Source organism: Mauremys reevesii, linkage group 10, assembly GCF_016161935.1.
Source record: "Mauremys reevesii isolate NIE-2019 linkage group 10, ASM1616193v1, whole genome shotgun sequence".
NCBI classification, from domain to species: domain Eukaryota; kingdom Metazoa; phylum Chordata; order Testudines; family Geoemydidae; genus Mauremys; species Mauremys reevesii.
Window position 1 is genome coordinate 9,253,139 of NC_052632.1, and position 14,598 is coordinate 9,267,736.

Below are 14,598 nucleotides of genomic sequence, written 5' to 3' on the forward strand. Positions count from 1 at the left end.
AAATCATGGTGGAATTCCTCAAGGGCCTCCTTCCCATGGGTCCAGATGATGATGTCATCAATGTAGCTCAACTAGAGTATGGGTGTAAGGGGACAAGAGCTGAGGAAGCATTGTTCTAAGTCAGCCATAAAAATGTTGGCATACCGTGGGGCCATGCGAGTACCCATAGCAGTGCCTCTGACTTGAAAGTATAATTGTCTCTAAATCTGAAATAGTTGTGGTTGAGGACAAAGTCCAGCCACCAGGTTTGCTGTGATGGTATCAGCGATGCTATTCCTGATGGCTTGTAGTCCATCTTTGTATGGAATGTTTGTGTAGAGAGCTTCTCCATCCCTAGTGGCTAGGATGGTGTTTTCTGGAAGATCACCAAAGGATTTTAGTTTCCTCAGGAAGTCAGTGGTGTCTTGAAGATAGCTAGGAGTGCAGGGCCTGAGGAGAGAGTCTACATAGCCAGATAATCCTGCTGTCAGGGTGCCAATGCCTGAGATGATGGGGCATCCAGGATTCCCAGGTTTATGGATTTGGGGCAGCAGGTAGGATACCCCTGGTCGGGGCTCTAGGGGTGTGTCACTGTAGATTTGTTCCTGTGCTTCTTTAGGGAGTTTCTTGAGCAAATGGTGTAGTTTCTTTTGGTAATCCCCTCTGGGGTCAGAGAGTAATGGCCTGTAGAATGTGGTGTCAGAGAGTTGTCTAGCAATCCCTTGTTCATATTCCGACCTATTCATGATGACTACAGCCAGGGCCGCCCAGAGGGGGGGGCAAGAGGAGCAATTTGCCCCAGGCCCCGGGTCCCACAGGGGCCCCCACGAGAGTTTTTCGGGGCCCCTGGAGCGGGGTCCTTCACTCGCTCTGGGGGGCCCGGAAAACTCTTGCGGAGCCGGGCCCAGGAGCTTCTTCCACTCCCGGTCTTCGCCGGCAGGGGGTCCTTCGGCTCTGGGACGGAAGGACTCCCCACTGGTGAATTACCGCTGAAGCGGGACCCGCCGCCGAAGTTCAGCTCGGTCTTCGGTGGTAATTCGGCGGCAGGGGGCCCTTCCGTTCCAGGACCTGCCGCTGAAGTGCCCCGAAGACCTGCGGCGGGGGCCCTCCGCCGCCGAATTACCGCCGAAGACCGAGCTGAACTTCAACGGCGGGTCCGGCTTCGGCGGTAATTCGGCGGCGGGGGGGCCCCCGCCGCGGGTCTTCGGGGCACTTCGGCGGCGGGTCCCGGAACGGAAGGGCCCCCCGCTGCCGAAGACCCCAGGCCCCCGGAATCCTCTGGGCGGCCCTGACTACAGCACCTCCTTTGTCAGCTTTTTTTATTATGATGTCAGAGTTGTTTCTGAGGCTGTGGATGGCATTGTGTTCTGCACATCTGAGGTTATGGGCAAGTTATGCTGCTTTTCCGCAATTTCAGCCCGTGCATGTTGGTGGAAGCACTCTATGTAGAAGTCCAGTCTGTCGTTTTGACTTTCAGGAGGAGTCCACGCAAGGTTCATTTATGGTGATTTAATAAAAAAAGAACCTTCAGATAAACTTCACTGCTCTTAGGAGGGACATCTGGTGACTAGGGATTACATTCCTGTCATCGGCTATGCCTATCAACACTCATTTTGTATGGAATCCATGAGGTAAGAGAGAGAACCATGTTCCTAGAAAGTGTCTGGTTTAACCTGCCTCTCCCTGTTAATGGTATTTACATTATGCAATCTCATCAGTTGCATTCCAAGAGTGTTTTCTATCTGAAGTGAGGATTTTTCTTCTTCTAATTTTTCATGTAGATCTGTCTTTGTCCATGTCATAATGTTTTTCTCTGTGAGAGTCCAGATCAAGACTGACAGATGAGCTAAGCAAATGACAATCAGTGATACTGGATATCCCAAACTGCCTTGCCTGAACATTCCAAACAGCTGCTTAGAACAGATGACAAACTTTTCTGCTGCGCTGGAATACTCACAAAAGGAGTTTCAATGTCTTTCAACTGGTGGTCACTCTGATTCCTCATCAGCTGCCCTGAGTTTGATATAGTAGCTACAGTAGTATAGTATCTGCTTTGAGGTAGTACATTTACTGCCTCTTGAACTTCAGCATTAATTGCATTGTAAACAGTGTCATAATTATTAATACTGGGCTCCACTGCATGCTAGCTTCTCCATTCCTGATGTACCTGTGAATAGCCTCCTGTGGCCATTTTTTTTGTATACAGTGGAAAAAAACACTTGAATAATTCAGCAAGAACCTTTTACATGATGAAAAATATAATCAGCTGGCAAGGGTGAGATATCTTATTTCCACAGGCCGTTAACTCAAGTGTTACAAGTCACTGCCTGATTAATGCTGAAAGCCGGTAGGTGTGGATTACATTTTCCTCATTGTTAGAGGCAATCTCCCCCAGTGCAGGTGACTAAGGGAAGACCCTGTACTTCATGCAATGCCTATGTGCTGCTGTTTAATCATTTAAATCCATTAATCGTTTAAGATGAAGACTTAGTGTTGCTTGACTCACCACTGGCAGGGAGTGTATTTTTCCAGCCTAAAAATATTGTCTGATTGCAATATAACTGAGTGAACCAAAGCTTTCTCCTTAAGTGGCTAGGGCTTTTAGTGGGGGTTACTGCGCCGAAAGTAGTTAAATAAACAATAATATCAGACCATCATAAGTAGATGTCTCACAATATTAGCTGTTTATTTCGCTGACATACTCTGAAGCGTCTACAGGGGGCTTTTTCAGAAGTCAGGACCTCAGTGTAATATACAAGCTTTGATTCTGATATTTCCCTTGATATCTGTGCTCTACCATATTGGGGTCAGAAGTCAGCAAAGGTTCATTGGCTGCTGTAATGCTCACTGTCACCAGTAATAAGTACAAAGGACGTGCTTTAAAAGCTGGCTTATAAAACTTTAAGGAAACTTGGATCGCTTAAGTGAACTTCCAGGGCTCTTCAGGGGCTAAGTGCACTTTGGTTGTCTCCTTGTATTAATTTCACAGAGTTTAAAGGGTCAAGCAATGCAATTGGTGATGCTTATTAATTTATGAAACACAGAATCTTACGCTATCTAGCTTTGACTACTTTTGCTCCCCTTTTAGAAAATTTAATATAAATTAAAGCTTACCAGACAAGAGAGCCCTAAAGGATTAAGCCTAAAGTTCACAGCTGGACTTAAAGGTTCAAAGATGTTGTACCCACAACACTGATTTGATTTCAAATGACATTCAAACAACAATACTAAATTGTAGATGTTAGAACATGTAAGGAAACAGCAATTAGAGGAATACCACAGACAGGCAAAGGATTAGAATTTATTTTCCTTAAAATGGTAACACTGATTGCAGCCTTAGTCTTTCTCACATAGAAGGATGTGTTTGATCAAATCATCCTTTTGGGTCAGTGGTTGTCAAGAACGTTTTTTTTCTTTTGGATGGTACAATAGATCCTGCTGAGCTGTAAATGTTCACACTGCCCTAGAAGCTTTGCCGAATTCATCTGATTGTTGTGGTGATGCTGAATTAAGTTCCGGGCATGAAAATGTTAGCCAGAAAGGAGAAAAGAAGTAACAGGATTAAGAATGAGAAACCCAAGGAATCCTGTTCTGGGATATTTCTGCATTCTGCATTTACTTGCTTTGGAATGCTACGGTGTCCTGTCCAAGGAAGATAATTGTAGGAGTCATTCAGTACAATTACACCCTAGCTGCAAATGTGACACTGCATTCATGTGACAAATGGACTGTGAAAATGATTGTAAAACCACAGGGACAATAGAAAATCAAGTTGCCTATGATGGTTTGGGAAGTCCAAATCAAGTTGCCATATGGTCTACTTTGGGAAGGCCCTACAAAGGGGGAGTTAATGAAGACAAGGAACGCATGCCCTCCTCTATAGATGATGGTCTAGTTTTGCTACAGCTGATGAAGGGGATGCAAATTACACAGCTCTGTGTCAGCCTGACTCCCAAGGACCTTGGGTGTTTTTACCTTGAGGAAGGGCACACAGTGGTGTCTCCACTTGTTCTCCTTTGGAAGAGCAGCCCCAAACTACTCTATGGCACCCCACCACCAGCAGAAACTGCCATGGATGAAGTTCTAGGGCAACACTAACTATAGCTGCTTTCTGGGTAGCACAGCCTACTTGGTGCAACCCCATCTGGGATCTCAGCCTGGCAGAAGGAAGCTTGTGGTTGCTGTGTGCTGTCATAAACTCCTGCATAGTGGAATTTCCACTGGTGAGGCTCTAGGCCCATGCTTAACCGTGCTTCCAACACTGTAAATACAGGCTGGATCAGGTCCCCTGAATAGGAATATGAGGAATGGATTTAAAGGCAAAAAGGTGCTTGGATTAGGGGTGGACTAACAGAATTGGAAAAAAATGAGGTTTCCCATATTTAGAACTGAATCTTGTTTCAGGTTCTGAGATCTTCAGGCAACATAATGCTTTCATTTCCACCTGCCTTTGCAGTACCCTTCTCCAGCCAGAAATGGGACTGGCACGAGAAATACCAGAAAACCCTCCCAGCAAGTCTGTTCTTGTGATATTCTCCAGGCAGCACTGGGAATGGAAATGCCAGAAATCTCATGAACAAGACAGTTCTCTTTGGATTTCCAGACCAGCTCCAGAAGACTCAATTTTGGATAGTCGAAAGGAGCATCAGAGAAACATCCAAACATTAGTGTGTTTAATCAAAGCCATACCCACACTTCTTGAAGTTCCTTCATCATTTGCTGAAACACAAGGTGCTGAACTGAAGTAAGCAGGGTCTGAATGAGCTTTCTCTTGACATCTAGTGATGACTGGGGAAAAAGATTTCAGGAGTTGACCATATTTGCATAGACACATCCCCTCTGCCGACGAGTTCAGCGGACTGAGCTGTTTGCCAAAGTGATCTACTATGGCTTGTTTTAGGGTTATAATTCACTTTAGTATTGCATGCTGGAATAATGCAATGTTATCTTTGCTGTATGAGTAAAGGGTAGCAGAACTGTATTTAGCATGCCCTGATTAAGTGGGTCGACCTAAACTGATCCTCACTTGCTAAGCATGGGGTAGGGATGCCAAATCCCATTTGATCTTTCTCATCCAGTGTTTAAAGACTAGAGGGCTCAACTGAGAGTCCTTGCTTCTGTTCAGTGATTATTAGAGCTGAGATCACCGATAAGCAGGTCTAGTGGCTAAGCCTTAGACATAGGGTAGGGACAGTATTACTGTGAAAGACAATGCAGAGACTGCATTAGCAGTGAGGTTCCCCACTACCCGGAGAAATCACTAAAAGCTGAAATCACTAAGTGGTGGAACCTCGCATTGCAGAAGTGGCAGTGAGCGGCAAGCAGTGGCAGTGATAATAGTGGTAGTCAGCCGCAGCAGAGAGAACAGCAGTGGTAAGTGGCAGCAGAGTACAGCAGCCATGACAGAAGCAGTGGCAAGCGGTGGCAGAAATAACAGCTGGAGCAGTGAGCCAGCATTGCTCGATGCCCTCCCTCCCCGCTTACAGAGGAAGGAGGTGAACCCATGTGAATGCACCTCTGGGTCTTCACTGACCATTGGCAACCAACTGTGAGTGGGGTGCAGCAAAGGGAAAGGGGAGTGGCATGTAAAAGGGAGATTTGTTCATCAGAGAAGCGGCGCAGGCCGAGGGATGTGCAGGCCGCCCTTCCCACAGCCCCCATTGGCCTGGGACGGTGAACCGCGGCCAGTGGGAGCTGCGATCGGCCGAACCTGCGGCTGCGGCAGGTAAACAAACCGGCCCGGCCCGCCAGGGTGCTTACCTGACAAGACAGATAACGGGTTGGGAGGTGAAGTGATTTGTCCAAGGTCACACAGAAGGTCAGTGGCAAAGCTAATAATTGAACCCTCTCTCCTGGTCCAGTGTCCTGCCCAATAGACTATGTGGCCTCAGTTCTGATTTAAACAAGTTTCAAAATGTTATTTTGTGCATGAAAAGCAAGTGTGTTAAACTGGAGGGAATCATACGCAGTGATCTCTCTGAATACTCACATGCCAATATGGGAAGGGGTTTGTGCTGAATCCTTTTGCTTACGTTGTGTGGGTTTTTGCCTTCACTTGCTAATGAAAAGGATTTTTCTTGTAGAATGATCTCTGAGTTTTTACACTATTGCTGTGCTTGGATTAAATTTATTGTTACCTTTGGTATTTTCATTGATCAGACTAGGCTTGAGCACTCAAACAATAATCCACCAGCTCAGACTATTGCCTGAGGATTTAGAAATTTTAAATATGTATTCCCTGCTTTGGAAACCAAGGCATAAAAATGAAACCATCATTCTAAAGTGTATATTGTTGGAGAAAAATTAGTGACAGCTTATATTTTACTTGTCGTCTTAACGATGGGACGTTTTTGCAGAATGGACTGGATTTGGAAAATACTGTGCATTGTGTCGCTGAAAAGGATAATGTGTGTGAGAGAGATTGAGAGACAAGGAAAGAGGCTCTTGTGGCTTGACCATCGCCTGAGAATCAGGAACTACCAAATTCTAATTCTGGCATTGGTCTTGGGCATTTCAGGCATGGTTTTTATTAAACTGTATTTACAAATACGGGCATGTGATGACATGCTTAGTTTGCATACACAGATACCACAGCTGTTCACACAAAATTGGTAGTTGCACATACAAGTGGCCAGATGTGCGTCCAAGTAGTTGCTTAAGTTCCTGATAAACAACAGGTGCAGGAATGCACACCTTTTAAATCTCAGAACTTTATTGTGCCTGTCCCAGTGTTGCTATTTCTACCTGTTGAAGCATTTATAGAGACGATCACTGTGATATCTGAGCCCCATGCTTTCACGGGGCCTCCCAGGGATGTTGTGAAGGTTGATTAGATGTTTGCGAAGCTCTTTGAACATGAAGCGAGAAGTGTGGAGAGACAGACTGGGACTGAGCTGACTATGAATGAACTGAGAGTTTTGAGGTTGTTTATAGGTGAGTTGGTGGTTTCAGCATTTCTCTAGTGCTAATTATTTTATTGTTGTTAAAGCTTCAGGGAGGTGTGATGTGGTATTTAGTAATTTGCTGTTCATTCTGCTAAGCCTTGAGCAGAAGTTGGTTTGTCATATCAGGAATCTGGTTTCCCTAGAAATCCTGCCACCCGTGGGCCAGATAGGCATTTAACTAATTCCCTGGGCACCTGACAAGAAGTTTCAAAACAAAGGAAATCTTCTTTTCTCGCACTGGTAGCCCACAAGCCAAAGCCATGTCTTTGCCTGGAAACTTGAGTTGCAATTAGGTGGCATTCTGTAGCACTCTAGGTGCATGGGAAAGCTTGTCAATGGCAGTTGTCAATCAAATACGTTTGATTTGTTTTCCCTAACGGCAGCACCCCTAAATATGCCAGACAATGAAGTCAATAGATTTAAGAGCTAATGAAACCCTATGATCACTGCATCTGCAAGGGATTGTCAGACACACCTCAATGGCTTTTGCTCACACAAATATGATGTAGAAAGATTATTGTTATTACAAGTGGCCACTGCAAGCCCTGCCAGCAGATAATAAAGACACTGTCACAGTGAGTGGACCTGCCTTCCAGGGATCACCAATATGAATTGATGTCTCAGTGGTGTTTAGGATTCTCATTTGCCCGACTGCATTAGAGGGATAGAAAAGTCTTTTCTCTCTTGTTACATAATTAATTTTATCCCATTCTCCGCAGCTATAAACTCAAAGCTCTGTTCGTCCTGAAAAAAAGTCTGCTTATTCCATGCAATGATGACCCCTAGAATAAGAAACAGTGAAAGCCCTTTAAAGCAAAGACCTTGATTCTGTATGACACATCTACTACATTAAACATCGCCGGTATATGACTTTCCTCTAGTAGCACTTTAGGCGCCGATGCAGGGGAAAAATTATGATCCCAATGAGTGGGAGTCATTAGTTGTACCCTGTGGATATGTAGAAATAAAATATTCTTTCAGGATTTCAAAATCTTTGAAGAGGACAGACTGTTCCCTGGGTTGCTAAAGGAGGTAAAGAATTGTGCAGAGTACACAGGATACATTTTGTGCATCTTCCTCTACCTTAATCCCTGGCTTAAATAAAAGGCATCCGAGAGCTGTCCAGATATATGGTCCCGTCTATAAAAGGCATAAGTGAGGCATTTTAATTAAAATGTACTAGTCCATTTTCACTGGACTGGGCAAACTTGGGGCATGTGCTACCATGGGAAACAAAGGTGACTTCCTGCCACATTTAGGGTGACCAGATGTCCCAGTTTTATACAGACAGTCCTGATTTTGGGGGCTTTTTCTTGTATAGGCACCTTTAACCCCCCAGCCCCTGTCCCAATTTTTTACACTTGCTGTCTGGTCACCCTAGCCACATTTATGATTCCCAAAGTCTGGGGGCGCCAGGTAGCAGTCTGAAGGCTCTTCTGTTTTACACTGGTTGCCTATGATGCTGATGGATAGTAAGACTGTTGGGGATCAGCCTCGGATTGGGGTGCCTCACTTATGCCCCTTTCCCTCATTAGCCCTATTAGCCTGGTGGCCAGGAATGGTGGCATAGCAGAAGGGGGATCCCTCCCCTAAACCTGCTTAAATTGGTCCAAGGTTGCTTTGTGCTGCAGGAGTGGCACAAAGCAGCCTTAACACACCAGAAAATCTGGCCACCAATATACATGAGAGATGTGTGAAAACACTGATTTTTGCTTGGGCATATTTGCAATGTGCAAATAGTTTCTTTAGTGAGTGCATTCTTGTTCGATCCAGGACAACGGGCCAAATTCTCACCATGCATATGGTCCCAATGGGGCTGATTCTGATGTCGCTAATGTATATAACTCGAGTGAGTCCACTGAAGTCAGTGGAGTTACATTGTTGCAACACAGTTGGAAATGCAATCGGAATCAGGTCCTTTCACTTCCAGAGTTTTGTTTCTGCTTGGTCTTGAGGTTCTTTCAGCCTGCCATACGTTTTTGTGCAGCATAAGTGAGTGGTCTGCATTGTTTGTGCCTAGAAAGTCAACTATGTGATTCCTGTATATAAAACAGGAGTGCAAGCAAAAGCTGTTGCACAATCTGTTTCACAAGCCAAAATGGATGTGGAAAATTGAGTTTGGTTTGAGAATGGTTGAAAAGTTGTCCCACCTTGTCTGGACAAATTGGGCACCAATTTGATTTTATTACCATATCATTCACTGTCTTGCTCATAGCAAAACCGATTGTTATTAATGTAGTAAAATGGAAAAGTATAAAGAGATTTGTACCCACTCATAGGGTTGTAGTTCAAAACTCTTTGTGTGATAGCTGAGTGAAATTCACAATATCTTCCGCAGTATATTGATTTGAATGTTTGTGTTTAATTTCACATGTGTTCCTGGCTCCTTTATGTTCACTTTGAACAAATAGTCTCTCACATTTCCTGGCAGGAATGTTGGTGGAAATAGCTAATTTCAAGTGACTATTGAAAAATACTTGTGGAAAGTGAATTTCGAATTAATAAACACAAGAATTCGCACTGGAAACCTAATTCTGAGAGTCATGTTCATCGAGACCCAGATTTAGAAAAATACTTAGGTGCCTAACTTTAAGGCTGTGAGTAGCTCCACTGACTTTAGGCGCATGCTTAATAATCTGTCTGAATTGAGGCCCTGATGAGGGAACAAAAACACGGACCTATGTGCCCAGTCAAACAGTTCAGATTTCAAATGCTGACCTCTTGCGAATGAGCTACAGATTGTTTGGCTAAATAATTTGGCAAATAATTTCAAGTCAAGGATAAATTTGAGAAAATCATAATCTGATGGGTTGAAAGAGGTGAAATTTGTGGAATAAATTATTCACTACAAATTACTCACCTGGTTTAGATTATTCAGAACATTGCCTTTTTCCTGCTATGTTACTCCCAACAAACAAGTTTTGACATTTTAGTTTGGAAAAAAGGAAATCTAAAGTGACACCCAACTTTTATATCAGTCCTGTAATTTCATCATAAACGTGGTGCATAGAGTATGTATATATGGGTGGAGGAAGGTAAAGAATGAAACATTATTTTGTAAGTTACACTATTTTTTCTCAGACCTACATCTGCTCCTGTCCGTCTTCTGTTCTCAGGTCAGTGCTTGGGCTCCCACAGGAATACAGCTGTGTCATCACATCACTTGGCATTCTAATATTTCATACTAACTTTTAAGCCAATTAGGAATGACTACTTACCATGCTGAATCATAAGAAGAAAAAAGGGATAATGTGTCCTTCATATAACAAACCTCTCTTTTTTGGCACGCGCACAAACGCGCGCGCGCACACACACACAAAATAGGGCTTATATAAAATTTTAATTGGGGACAGTGAAAAACAATACAGCTTATATATATATATATAAATATATATAATTATGGCTTATATATATATAAATATATATAATTATACCCATTTTTTTCACTGTCCCCAATTAAAATTTTAGCCCTATTGTTTTTTACATTGCTTCCATTTTTATGGGAATTGTTTACAGAGGGATGCTTGCTGAAATAGCTGACCTGGTACCAATATACTTTGTATTTAAATAATGCCTTTCATCCTAGGATGTCAAAGCATTTTACAAAGGTGGTAGTGTCATCCCATTGGACGGGTCAAAGAAGTGAGGCCCAGAGAAGTTTAGATAATGCCCTCAAGCTTCCACGATGAGTGGAAAAAGGATCTAAACCCCATTACCACATATAGAGCTTATGGGTGGTGTTTATTCAGTTCAGACTATAGAAGCTTTGGGCAGGCTTAAGTAGGGTGACCAGATGTCCTGATTTTATAGGGACAGTCACGATATTTGGGGCTTTTTCTTATATAGGCTCCTATTACTTCCCCACCCCCGTCCTGATTTTTCACACTTGCTATCTGGTGAGTCTCGGCTTAAGAGACCAAGGATGGTCCAGTGGTTATGACACTGGCCTGGAAAGTGGAAGGTCCCTGCTCTCCCACACATTGCCTGTGTGGACAAGTCATTTAGCCTCAGTTTTCAATCTATAAAATGGGGATAATAGCACGGCCCTACCTCACAGGGGGGTTACTGGGATAAATACATTTGAAGATTGTTAGATGCTCAGATGCTACACTGATGAGGGCCATAGAGGTACCTCAGAGAAAGATATTGAGTTATTCCCCACATTACACTCATCCATGGACTCTTATACTAAGTCAGTGTTTCTCAAACTGGGGTCACCGCTTGTGTAGGGAAAGCCCCCTGTGGGCCGGGCCGGTCTGTTTACCTGCCGCGTCCGCAAGTCCCTCGGCCTGTGCTGCTTCTAGCAGCTCCCATTGGCCTGGAGCAGCGAACCGCAGCCAGTGGGAGCCACGATTGGCTGGACCTGCGGACGTGGCAGGTAAACAAACCTGCCCAGCCCCCCAGGGGCTTTCCCTACACAAGCAGCGACTGCAGTTTGAGAACCACTGTACTAAGTGGTGAAGAGGCTACAGCAGGTGCCCATATAACACCAGGGTAGACAGGCCAGTGTTCTGGTAGTACAGAATGGGATGAAAACCTAAGGTATGATTTTAAGTGGAAGTGAAGTACCGTCAATCCTGGCAGGGCACTTATATATTTTATAAGAATCAGTGTTATATAGCCTATTTCTGCTTTCCAAGCTGCTAAGCAGCCTGTGATACTTTTGACCTTGAGTGGGGGTTTTTTTTTTTGTTTTTAAAACTCACCTAGCAGGTGTGGAAGCTGGAGTCATTCTTTGAAGGCCCTTCGTGGCCTATCCCCACACTACCAATCATCTCTGTTATGCCACTGAGATGTTGACACCCACACCTGCTTTGCCAATGATGCCAGCCTTCATCATCCACTTGTTACATTGGCAAACAAGCACCTTCTGCTGCCTCACCCACCTGGGAGGAGCTCTCTGTAAACATCCACAATACTACCTCGTTGTCCGCCTTCAAAACCCCTCTTGAAACTCTCCTTTGCTGTGAGACCTACAAAACACTTGACAATGGTTACGCAGCTGGTGGGATGACGCTGCTGCCTCTTATGTACAGCTGGTCCAGATGAACTTCCAGTAGAAAAAGAGGCAGGTTCCAAGGGGCAGCCAAGATTTCATTGGGAAAGAATCACAGAGTGCTCATTTTATTGCAGTGCTCAGAACTGTGAGATATTTCCCCAGAAGTCGGGCGAGTGCAACACCAGACTGAACCTAGTAACTTGGGTATGGTTTGTAATGTGACCACGCACACACAGACGAGGCAAGCCAGGGTGCTCAGACCTGCATGGCAACCACCTGGGTTAGCTCCGTAGTGCAAACATACCCAAATATGTTATAGAGATTGGAAGCTACTAGAAGACAAAGACATGAGATATTTCAATTGCTAAATTACTGAGATGTGTCTTTGTCAAGCAAGTTGAAAGGAAATGAGTACTGGTATAAATGTTTAGTGCTTAATCTGAAATATAGCCTGTTTTATGGTCTTAGAAATCTATTGGCCTTTAGGAGAAGACTGTCTGTTTAGGATCTGTAACACTCATATTGTTATTTAAAATGTCTCACTTAGTTAATCATTGTAAAGGGCCTCTCTAGCCTACATTGCAAATTCCTTTAAAAATGCACCATGTATATAATTCACGTGGCTCTTCTTCATGTAGATAAGGACTCGTCTGAAATGTCAGAGTGGGGGAGGAAAGGGTACCTGACCCAGGGGGGCAAGGATATTGAATGCACCCAGTGTCATACTTGACATTCCCCTAGTATTCACTGTGATAACATCAATCGCAAGGAACCCTCCTGGCATTAATATAGAGCTTCTGCATTTAATATATATTTCCCAAGGAATGTCATAGTAATAGAGCATTAAAGGATGTCCACTTATTGTAAAGTCTTAATGTTTTTGTTAAAAATTAAAAATGGGTTTCAACAGAACAGAATATGCGAGTTTCATGCCAGTCTATATGAGAGTTGTTACGCTATAATTGTCATGAACTGTCTTTACTGTATTATTTCTAGATAGTTCATAATTTTCTCAGCTGAAGATTTGTGAACAAAGACTGGATTACCTAGTGCTATTGATTTTATTTCCCTTATTTCACAGAATACATATAAAAATCCTACCACTCATCTATGTTTTGGGCATTATTAGCCCTCTGAAGAGCTGAGGTGGGTCTGGATGATGACAGTGCATATTGCTCTGCTAGGTTAGACATCCAAGAGGCGATTTGAGAGTTGGCCTGGGGATTCCTGCTTGTCAGGAAGGAAAAGGGGAGGAAACTCTGGTCTCACGGAAGATTGTAATTAGACTATCAGCTCTTTACGGCAGGGTGGTTTTGTTCTGTGTCTGTACAGTACCTAGCATGGTGAGGTCCTGGTCCATGACAGGAGTTCCTAGGCACCTGGAATGGAAAAGAGGGACCCTAGTAAACAAGTCCTTTCTAGCCTTCGAGGATATAAACAGTCACTAAAGTTGGTCAGCAGAGGGAGGGGAAAAGGATCGGGGCTGTGAGAGACCCGTGAAAGGAATGTGAGTTATTTTACAACTGTGCAAAGAGATACAGGGAACAGTCAGGCTCTGAACTAGCAGGAACTGCTGAGCTTTCCTCAGAGACTACCCATTTTTCAGGGCAGTGCCTACTAGTGAAACAACGGCTTGAGGCTGCTGTCATCTGTGCATAACCTCTCCTTGTTCAGGTTAAGGATGAGATGCCAGTTACAGTACACTTGTTGCAAACCCCAAGCAGCCTGCCTCTAAATAAATCTCACACATTCCTGGAAATAAAGGATGTTAGTACTTAGTAGCAAAAGTTGAGTAAAGAGACTCAGAACTGCAAATTTCACTTGTAAAATTGTGATGGATTGATCATGGTACCATGGCAACTACCAACCCAACCTCCATCTGCATTGGCTCTTTCGTTGCTTGTCAAGATTGGGAAACATTAATTGCATTGGACAGGACTAAGTATTGCTTGATTCAAGATGAGTAAAATGTTGAGGGCTGCCTAATACATACAGGATGGGGAAATTGACAATATTTATTTCTTTTATTAGTGGAACTAGAGTATTCACTGCAGAATTAATCTTCCAGAACATTATCATTATAAGTTATTGCCACAAATAGAGAAATCAACCTGAAACAGTAAGGCCCTACAACTAAGGCTATGGCAATATCCATTATTTTTGTGTGTATACTTTGCATTCCTGTGAAAGGATTATCCGACCGAACCCATCAACTCTGGTATGTTGCCTCCAGCAGTGGCTTGATGCTTCCTGAAAAGGCAACATCTGCCATAGTGTACCTGGCCAATGATGCAGTGTTGGACACAGAGGGAAGAAATTTCTCCCTGGCTCTTGAATAAACATAGGGATATATGGAACCCTTCTACCATGTGGTTAATAGCAGCACAAAGTGCAATATATTTAGTGTCCCTCTTGACAAACAACTAAACCGGCTTGAGGTTCCTCCCCACCCTCAAGAAGAGACCTGGGAAAACTAAATACAGCCTCCCTGGAGGCAGAGCTTCCTCATTCTTAAGCACTCCCAGGCCAATGGGGGCTGCAGGAAGCAGCGCGGGCTGAGGGATGTGCTGGCCGCCACTTCCCACAGCCCCCATTGGCCAGGCCAGTGGGAGCCACGATTGGCCGAACCTGCGGACGCAGCAGGTAAACAAACTGGCCTGGCGAGCTGCATGCCAA

The 14,598-nt window shown here is 44.0% G+C and overlaps 1 long non-coding RNA gene across 1 annotated transcript in view; it reads left to right on the forward strand.

Annotated features, from left to right (window-relative positions):
* The first annotated feature begins 1,370 nt into the window (after positions 1-1,370).
* The window catches only part of LOC120373905, a 55,084-nt gene continuing 41,856 nt past the window's right edge, over positions 1,371-14,598 (forward strand). Inside the window, exon 1 of the long non-coding RNA XR_005585797.1 lies at positions 1,371-1,610. This is a non-coding gene — a long non-coding RNA (uncharacterized LOC120373905). The remainder of the gene's footprint in view (positions 1,611-14,598) is intronic.